Source organism: Triticum aestivum, chromosome 4A (assembly GCF_018294505.1).
Source record: "Triticum aestivum cultivar Chinese Spring chromosome 4A, IWGSC CS RefSeq v2.1, whole genome shotgun sequence".
NCBI classification, from domain to species: domain Eukaryota; kingdom Viridiplantae; phylum Streptophyta; class Magnoliopsida; order Poales; family Poaceae; genus Triticum; species Triticum aestivum.
The window spans coordinates 448186099-448196862 of NC_057803.1; positions in this window are offsets into that span (position 1 = coordinate 448186099).

Below are 10764 nucleotides of genomic sequence, written 5' to 3' on the forward strand. Positions count from 1 at the left end.
TAACAAGCAAGAATAGATCTAGGTATTGCCATCTTTGGTAGGCAATCCATAAGTGGCTCTCATAATAGATTCATAAGGTAATTTAATTTTCTTTCTAGGAAAGTGTTCCATGCCTTTCCTTAATGGAAATTGGAATCTAATATTTCCTTCCTTCATATCAACAATTGCACCAATCGTTCTAAGGAAAGGTCTACCAAGAATAATAGGACATGAAGGATTGCAATCTATGTCAAGAAAAATAAAATCTACGGGCACATAATTCCTATTTGCAACAATAAGAACATCATTAATTCTTCCCATAAGTTTATTAATAGTGGAATCCGCAAGGTGCAAGTTTAGAGAGCAATCATCAAAATCACGGAAACCTAACAAATCACACAAAGTCTTTGGAATCGCGGAAACACTAGCACCCAAATCACATAAAGCATAGCATTCATGATATTTAATTTTAATTTTAATAGTTGGTTCCCACTCGTCATAAAGTTTTCTAGGGATAGAAACTTCCAATTCAAGTTTTTCTTCATAAGATTGCATCAAGGCATCAACGTTATGTTTAGTAGACGCTTTATTTTGACTATAAGCATGAGGAGAATTTAGCACGGATTGCAACAAGGAAATACAATCAATCAAAGAGCAATTTTCATAGTTAAATTCCTTGAAATCCATAATAGTGAGTTTAGCAACATCTAGGGTTTTAATTTCTTCAATCCCACTTTTATCAATTTTAGCATCAAGATCAACAAATTCCGAATTCTTGGAACACCTTCTAGGTAAAGGTGGATCATATTCAGTCCCATCATTATCAAGATTCATATTGCAAAACAAAGATTTAATAGGGGACACATCAATAACTTTTAGATCTTCATCTTTATTTTCATAGCAACTAGAAGAACACGCTCTTATAAAGGAATCTTTCTTAGCACGCATCCTAGCGGTTCTTTCTTTGCACTCGTCAATGGAAATTCTCATGGCTTTGAGAGACTCATTGATATCATGCTTAGGTGGAATAGATCTAAGTTTCAAAGAATCAACATCAAGAGCAATTCTATCAACGTTCCTAGCCAAATCATCAATCTTAAGCAATTTCTTCAATCATAGCATTAAAAATATTTTGTGTAGTAATAAATTCTTTAATATTAGATTCAAAATCAGAGGGAATCTTATTATAATTTCCATAAGAATTGTTGTAGGAATTACCATAATTATTAGAGGGATCACTAGGGTAAGGCCTAGGATTGAAATTTCCTCTATACGCATTGTTACCAAAATTGTTCCTACCAACAAAATTCACATCCATAGATTCATTATTATTCTCAATAAAAGTAGACAAGGGCATATCATTAGGATCAGAAGAAACACTCTTATTAGCAAATAATTTCATAAGTTCATCCATCTTTCCACTCAAAACATTAATTTCTTCTATTGCATGCACATTTTTATTAGTAGATCTTTCAGTATGCCATTGGGAATAATTAACCATAATATTATCTAGGAGTTTAGTAGATTCTCCTAAAGTGATCTCCATAAAAGTGCCTCCCGCGGCCGAATCTAAAAGATTTCTAGAAGCAAAATTCAATCCGGCATAAAATTATTGTATAATCATCCACAAATTTAAACCATGAGTAGGGAAATTACGTATCATTAATTTCATTCTCTCCCAAGCTTGTGCAACATGTTCATGATCAAGTTGCTTAAAATTCATAATATCGTTTCTAAGAGAGATGATCTTAGCGGGAGGAAAATACTTAGAGATAAAAGCATCTTTGCACTTGTTCCATGAATCAATACTATTTTTAGGCAAAGACGAAAACCAAGCTTTAGCACGATCTCTAAGAGAAAAAGGAAATAGCTTCAATTTAACAATATCATTATCCACATCTTTCTTCTTTTGCATGTCACACAAAACAACAAAGCTATTAAGATGGGTAGCGGCATCTTCACTAGGAAGGCCGGAAAACGGATCTTTCATGACAAGATTCAGCAAAGCAGTATTAATTTCACAAGATTCAGCATCGGTAAGAGGAACAATCGGAGTGCTAATAAAATCATTATTGTTGTTATTGGTGAAGTCACACAATTTAGTATTATCTTGAGCCATCATGACAAGCAAGCAAACTAACACACAAGCAAACAAAAAGCAAGCAAGCAAAAAGAGGCAAATGGAGAGGGAGGATAGAGAGAGAGGGCGAATAAAACGGCAAGGGTGAAATGGGGGAGAGGAAAACCAGAGGCAAATGGCAAATAATGTAATGCGGGAGATAAGGGTATGTGTTGGGTACTTGGTATGTTGACTTTTGCGTAGACCTCCCCGGCAACGGCGCCAGAAATCCTTCTTGCTACCTCTTGAGCACTGTGTTGGTTTTCCCTGAAGAGGAAGGGATGATGCAGCAAAGTAGCGTAAGTATTTCCCTTAGTTTTTGAGAACCAAGGTATCAATCCGGTAGGAGGCTACACGCAAGTCCCTCGTACCTGCAAAAAACAAATAAATCCTTGCAACCAACGCAAATAGGGGTTGTCAATCCCTATAAGGCCACTTACGAGAGTGAGATCTGATAGATATGATAAGATAATATTTTTGGTATTTTTATGATAAAGATGCAAAGTAAAATAAAGTCAAAGTAAATAGCAAAGGAAATAACTAGGTAGTAGGAGATCAATATGATAAAGATAGACCCGGGGGCCATAGGTTTCACTAGTGGATTCTCTCAAGAGCATAAGTATTCTACGGTGGGTGAACAAATTACTGTTGAGCAATTGACAGAATTGAGCATAGTTATGAGAATATCTAGGTATGATCATGTATATAGGCATCACGTCCGAGACAAGTAGACCGACTCCTGCCTGCATCTACTACTATTTGCTCCACTCATCGACCGCTATCCAGCATGCATCTAGAGTATTAAGTTAAAAACAGAGTAATGCCTTAAGAAAGGTGACAAGATGTAGAGGGATAGACTCATGCAATATGAAGAAAACCCCATCTTCCTATCCTCGATGGCAACAATACAATATGTGCCTTGCTGCCCTTACTGTCACCGGGAAAGGACACCGCAAGATTGAACCCAAAGCTAAGCACTTCTCCCATTGCAAGAAAGATCAATCTAGTAGGCCAAACCAAACTGATAATTGGAAGAGACTTGCAAAGATAACCAATCATACATAAAAGAATTCAGAGAAGATTCAAATATTATTCATAGATAGACTTGATCATAAACCCACAATTAATCGGTCTCAACAAATACACCGCAAAAAGAAGATTACATCGAATAGATCTCCACAAGAGAGGGGGAGAACATTGTATTGAGATCCAAAAAGAGAGAAGAAGCCAACTAGCTACTAGCTATGGACCCATAGGTCTGAGGTGAACTACTCACACTTCATCGGAGAGGCTATGGTGTTGATGTAGAAGCCCTCCGTGATCGATGCCCCCTCCGGCAGAGCTCCGGAACAGGCCCCAAGATGGGATCTCGTGGATACATAAAGTTACGGCGGTGGAATTAGGGTTTTGGCTCATGTTTTGATCGTTTGGGGGTACGTGGATATATATAGAAGGAAGGAGTACGTCAGTGGAGCAACAGGGGGGCCACGAGGGTGGAGGACGCGCTTGGGGGGGGGGGGTAGGCGCGCCCCCTACCTCGTGGCCTCCTCTTTTCTTTCTTGACGTAGGGTCCAAGTCTCCCGGGTCTTGTTCGTTGAGAAAATCACGTCCCCGAAGGTTTCATTCCGTTTGGACTCCGTTTGATATTCCTTTTCTTCAAAACCCTAAAATAGGCAAAAAAACAGCAATCTGGGCTGGGCCTCCGTTTAATAGGTTATTCCCAAAAGTAATATAAAAGTGGATAAAAAAGCCCAATAATGTCCAAAACAGTAGATAATATAGCATGGAGCAATTAAAAATTATAGATACGTTGGAGACGTATCACCATGCCATAAACAAAATAAATAAATAGGTAAATTGCTAATTAATTAAATTAGTTAATTAAAACCCTAATCTCTCACTGACTACTAGGCCCCACCCGCTAATTAACCCATTTAGTTAGTCTAAACCCCCTGTTAGTGCCCCTGACAATGACATGTGGGTCCCAATGGACCCACCTGTCTGGTTTAACTGGTCAACCAACCAGTTGACCTGATGACATCACTCTGATGTCATGCTTGCATCATCGTTCACTGTTCTGGATAATGTTGGATTTAAAAAATAATTAAAATCAGAAAATGATTAAAACTTTAGAAAATCATATAAAATAATCCGTAACTCGGATGGAAAAACTTTGTACATGAAAGTTGCTCAGAACGACGAGACAAATCCGGTTACGCAGCCCGTTCGTCCGCCACACATCCCTAGCATAGCGAACACGCAACTTTCCTCCTCCGATTCATCTGTCCGAAAATGCGAAACACCGGGGATATTTTCCTGGATGTTTCCCCCCTTCACCGGTATCACCTCATACCGCGTTAGGGCACACCTAGCACCGCTACTTGTCATGTCATGCATCGTTATGCATTTTTTTGCATTGTATTCATTGTTTCTTCCCCCTCTTCTCTCTGATGGACTATGAGGTTGACGCCGCTGCTGGTGCCCCGATCGACTACGCTATTGACAACCCCTACTTGCCAGAGCAACCAGGTAAGCCCCCCCTTGATCACCAGATATCACCTATTCTCTCTCTACTACTTGCATTTGAGTAGTGTAACATGTTACTGCTTTCCGTTAATCCTATTCTGATGCATAGCCTGTCATTGTTCCTACAACTGTTGATACCTTACCTGCAAACCTAAATGCTTAGTATAGGATGCTAGTTTATCATTAGTGCCCTACATTCTTGTCATTCTACCATGCTATACTATCGGGCCATGATCACGACGGGTGTTGATCACGAGTATATACTATACATTTTATATATGCTACATGTTGTAACTAAAGTCGGGTCGGCTCGTTGAGTACCCGCAAGTGATTCCGATGTTGGGGGCTGAAGGGGCAGGTGGTTCCATCCAGGTAGTGGTGGGCCTGGGCTCCCGATGGCCCCCAACTATTACTTTGTGGCGGAGCAACAGGGCAGGTTGAGACCACCTAGAAGAGAGGTGGGCATGGCCCTGGTCGGCGTCCGCTGTTACTTCAAAATAACACACTTAACGAGATCTTGGGATTTGATCTGAGTCTGGCCACTGGCCTATACGCACTAACCAACTATGAGGGGACAGTTATGGGCACTCGACATCGTGGTATCAGCCGAAGCCTTCGTGATGTCAGCGACTGAGCGGTGTGCACCGGGTTGGACCGCGTAATGCAACTTCTTTTGTAATGGAGGTTGCTAGGTCTGCTCACTGGCTGCGTACGCAACGTGCAGGTGTGCAATGGGTGATGGGTCCAGACCCCTGCGCCATAGGATTTAGACCAGCGTGATGACCTCTCTGTTGTGCCTAGGTGGGGCTGCGACGTGTTGATCTTCCGAGGCCGTGCATGACCCAGAAAAGTGTGCCCGGACAAAGGGGATCGAGCGTGTTGGGAAATGTGGTGCACCCCTGCAGGGAAGTTGATCTATTCGAATAGTCGTGTCCCTCGGTAAAAGGACAACCCAGAGTTGTACCTTGACCTTATGACAACTAGAACCGGATACTTAATAAAACACACCCTTCCAAGTGCCAGATACAACCGGTGATCGCTCTCTCACAGGGCGATGAGGGGAGGATCGCCGGGTAGGATTATGCTATGCGATGATACTTGGTTAACTTACCATCTACTCTCTTATCATGCTGCAAGATGGAGGTGCCAGAAGCATAGTCTTCGATAGGACTAGCTATCCCCCTCTTATTATGGCATTATGTAGTTCAGTCCAAATATGCTACCCCTTTTCCATTTGATACCAATGCATACATATGTAGTGTAGCTTCCTTGCTTGCGAGTACTTTGGATGAGTACTCACGGTTGCTTTGCTCCCTGAGGGACTCCTGGATTAGGGGATGTTCGGGTAGCCGGACTATACCTTCAGCCGAACTCCAGGACTATGAAGATACAAGATTGAAGACTCCGTCCCGTGTCCGGATGGGACTTTCCTTGGCGTGGAAGGCAAGCTTGGCGATGTGGATATTCAAGATCTCCTACCATTGTAACCGACTTTGTGTAACCCTAACCCTCTCCGGTGTCTATATAAACCGGAGGGTTTTAGTCCGTAGGCTAGCTTCTAGGGTTTAGCCTCCTTGATCTCGTGGTAGATCTACTCTTGTACTACCCATATCATCAATATTAATCAAGCAGGACGTAGGGTTTTACCTCCATCAAGAGGGCCCGAACCTGGGTAAAACATTGTGTCCCTTGTCTCCTGTTACCATCCGGCCTAGACGCACAGTTCGGGACCCCCTACCCGAGATCCGCCGGTTTTGACACCGACATTGGTGCTTTCATTGAGAGTCCTCTATGTCGTCGCTTTTAGGCTCGATGGCTCCTTCGATCATCAACAACGATGCAGTCCAGGGTGAGACTTTTCTCCCCGGACAGATCTTCATCTTCGGTGGCTTCGCACTGCGGGCCAACTCGCTTGGCCACCTTGAGCAGATCAAAAGCTACGCCCCTGGCCATCAGGTCAGGTTTAGAAGCCTAAACTACACGGCTGACATCCGCGGGGACTTGATCTTCGACGGATTCGAGCCACAGCCAAGCGCGCCGCACTGTCTCGATGGGCATGATATAGCTCTGCCGCCGAGCAGCGCATGGGAGGCCGCACACGCACCGGTTCCGACCATTGATTCGGAGCCTACTGCGCCGATCGAGGATCAGCGGTTAGACGCTGCCTCAGGGGCTGCGATCTCAGAGGCGATCGAGCCGAACTCCAGCCCCGCACTCCGCATGGCCCGTGACTCCGAAGAGCCGGATTCCTCTCCGAACTCCGTGCCCCCCGCGCCCCCGCCGATCGAATCCGATTGGGCGCCGATAATGGAGTTCACCGCCGCGGACATCTTTTAGCACTCGCCCTTCGGCGACATCCTGAATTCTCTAAAGTCTCTCTCTTTATCAGGAGAGCCCTGGCCGGACTACGGTCAGCAAGGTTGGGATACGGACGATGAAGAAATTCAAAACCCACCCACCACCCACTTCGTAGCCACTGTCGATGACTTAACCGACATGCTCGACTTCGACTCCGAAGACATCGACGGTATGGACGACGATGCAGGAGACAACCAAGAACCAACGCCTATAGGGCATTGGACAGCCACCTCATCTCACGATGTGTACATGGTGGATACCCCTAAAGGAAGCAACAACGAGGAAAACGGGGAGGGGGATCGATCTCTCGAAAAACAATCAAAGCGTCGGCGTAAACGCCGACCTAAGCCCCGCCTCGATAAAGACCCAGCCATAGAGCAGGATGAGCCGGTAGACGACGAGCATGCCTTAGAGCAACCGTCCCAACAAGACAACCCGGATAGAGAAACCGAACATTCCTCCCCCGGCGAAAATGGCATTCCGGACGACCCTACGCCGGACAAGCCCACGAAGCAGAAGAACCTCCACAAACGGCTCGTTGCAACCGCACGCAGCCTGAAAAAGCAGAAGCGGAAGCTAAAGACTGCGGAAGATGCACTCAGGATCAGATGGAGTAAAGTAATCAATACCGCAGACAAATACGGCGGCAGTCGCCGCACTAAAAGCTATCCGAGGAGAAAACTACTGCCTGAATTCGACGAGGAGGCCTTAGAGCCCTCGCATTCAAAAAGTAAGAAAGCCACACGGTCGGATAGACGACCCCAGGGCCAGCTTAAAGCGGCAAGCAGCGCCGCACTTAAGCCGGTATGCGACCCACTTAAGGATTCGCATCATGGCCCAGCCAGGTCCATTTACGGGCCAAGAAAGCAAGCTCTCGTAAGCAATGCAATAAAGCCATTATCAGAATACGGCACACCCAAATACAGGGGTGCCGCACACCCCCTATGTTTCACCGATGAGGTCCTGGATTATGAATTTCCAGCGGGATTCAAACCCGTAAACATAGAGGCATATGATGGAACAACAGACCCTGGAGTCTGGATCGAGGATTATATCCTCCACATACATATGGCTCGAGGAGATGACCTCCACGCCATAAAATACTTACCCCTCAAGCTTAAAGGGCCAGCCCGGCATTGGCTTAAAAGCCTTCCTGAAAACACAATCGGAAGTTGGGAAGAGCTCGAGGACGCTTTCCGAGCAAATTTTCAAGGGACCTATGTCCGCCCTCCGGATGCAGACGATCTTAGTCACATAACTCAACAGCCCGGAGAGTCAGCTCGGCAATTCTGGAATAGATTTCTTACTAAAAAGAATCAGATAGTCGACTGTCCGGACGCTGAAGCCTTAGCAGCTTTCAGGCATAATGTCCGAGACGAATGGCTCGCCAGACACCTCGGCCAAGAAAAGCCAAGAACAATGGCCGCACTAACAAGCATCATGACCCGCTTTTGCGCAGGAGAGGATAGCTGGTTGGCAAGATGCAGCACCAGCGACCCAAGTACATCCGAAACTAGGGATGGAAACGGAAAACCGCGACGCAATAAGGACCGTCGCCGGACTAAGGAAAAAAGTCCGAAGAGCACGGCAGTTAACGCCGGATTCAAAAGCTCACGACAGAATCAGAAAAAGCCGCCCCTCCAAGATAACAGGGACGACCTATCCAACCTAAACAAAATCCTGGATAGGATATGTCAAATACACAGTACTCCCGGAAAGCCTGCTAACCATACCCACAGAGATTGTTGGGTTTTCAAACAATCCGGCAGACTCAACGCCGAACACAAGGGGCTCGATACACCAAGCGAAGACGAGGACGAACCCCAAAAGCAGAGTACCGGGAAACAAAAGAATTTCCCACAAGAAGTAAAAACAGTAAACTTACTCCACATAACAAAACGTGCGGCGCCCATAAAGGTACGCGCCCCACGGTCTATCCCAAAGGAATCCCGCCACTGGTTGTCAAAACCAATCATCTTCGATCATCTGGATTATTCTAGAAGTATCAGGAACCCAGGCTGGACTGCCCTGGTACTCGATCCAATAATTGGCGGACTCCAGTTTTCAAATGTCCTTATGGACGGTGGCAGCGGACTCAACCTGATATATCAGGACTCAATCCGCCACATGGGGATCGACCCAAAAAGAATTCGCCACAGCAAAACCTCCTTTCAAGGAGTAACGCCAGGTCCGGACACCCATTGCATGGGTTTTCTCCGGCTCGAGGTTATTTTCGGCTCTGCCGATAACTTCCGTCGCGAAAAGCTGACTTTCCACATCGTCCCATTCTCAAGTCGCTATCAAGCACTGCTGGGACGCGAAGCTTTCGCCCGCTTTAACGCAATACCGCATTATGCATCTCTTACGCTTAAGATGCCCGGTCCACGCGGCATCATCTCCTTAACGGGGAAGCAGTAAGGGCGCCTCCCCCAAGCGGAGGATTGTGCGGCCGCTTTAACAGCCCCACAATACAATGGCTTCACCAGCCAGAACATCGGAACAGGTCATTAAGACCACGGACACGGATAGACGAGTCCGGCACAAAAGTATCGTTGATAAAGGCTTAGTGGCCATATACCCCTGCACTAGGGGCTTCACACGTATAAAATAAGAGACAATAAAGCTCAATTTTCCATATTTTACTTTACACTTTGTTTATTTCATATAACTTTTGTTCGGCACGCCCCTTTTTCAACTTAGTTGCTCTCTTTTTTACAGATGAACGTCGTGATGCGCCCGTCCAGGATACGTCACAACGGAGACACAGGCGCATACGTGCAGTAGGGACCCGTTCCAAGGATTCTTTTCAGATTAAGACCCTGCGTAAACCTTTTTTACTGTCTCTTGTTGATACACATCCCCTGGTTCTATGACCAAGGAGGAGGCTGGAGTCTTGGCATGTGGCCATGTCAGAATTCTTGCGCGTACCTGGACACTAGGGGCTTATACCTTAGAGTGTCACTTAGCCCGCTCTCATAAAGACCGAATACCTTAGGGAGTGTTCGGCGTCGTGAGTTTGGCCTTATATGCATCAGCTCCGAGTCATGATTTTGGTCAAATGTTGGGTTGCCTGGCTCCTGTGTTCGGCCGCCTTACGTTCCGCTCTATCGGCTAAGGCGGCACCAGGAGAACTACTGCGATTGTGCCCTGGTTTGGCCAGGCGAGCACCTCAGTAGAGAAAGCCGAAAACCGACTGTCATGATATGGCGTGAGACTGGTCAACCACTCGATGACTCTCCCGGCCAGGCACATACGCGCCCCGAATTCGGGCGAGCGCAGTCGCCACCAGGGGCTACCTAAATAGTCCCACTGTCAAGCTCCTATGGCTAAGTGAAAGTGTTAAAGCATTATAGTCTGGTGGCCTAGCTCGCTGTGCTATCACCTCCTTTGTAGGACCAAGACGTTGGATTAAGTGTGAAAATGCACCTTTTGCGAGCACCCCCACACTATGTGCGTGGGGGCTGAAGCCAATGACTGCCATCTTTCAGATTTTGTATGTATATCTTAAAACGGCCACACAGGAGGTGTTCCACATACTTGCAGGCACAAGTATAAAAGGCTACTACAATTCATTAAAATATTACTTCATAATTACATATGCTATCAGAACATAGCATTCTTCGAGCACTTCGTCTCTATTACACGAGCGCCTTCAAGGACTTCCTGAAAATAGTGCTCGGAGGGTACTCGGCTTGGGTCCGAATCTCGGGATGCAACAACGGTGGTCTCCATCTCTGCCCAGTATGTCTTGACACGGGCAAGAACCATCCGTGCGCCCTCTA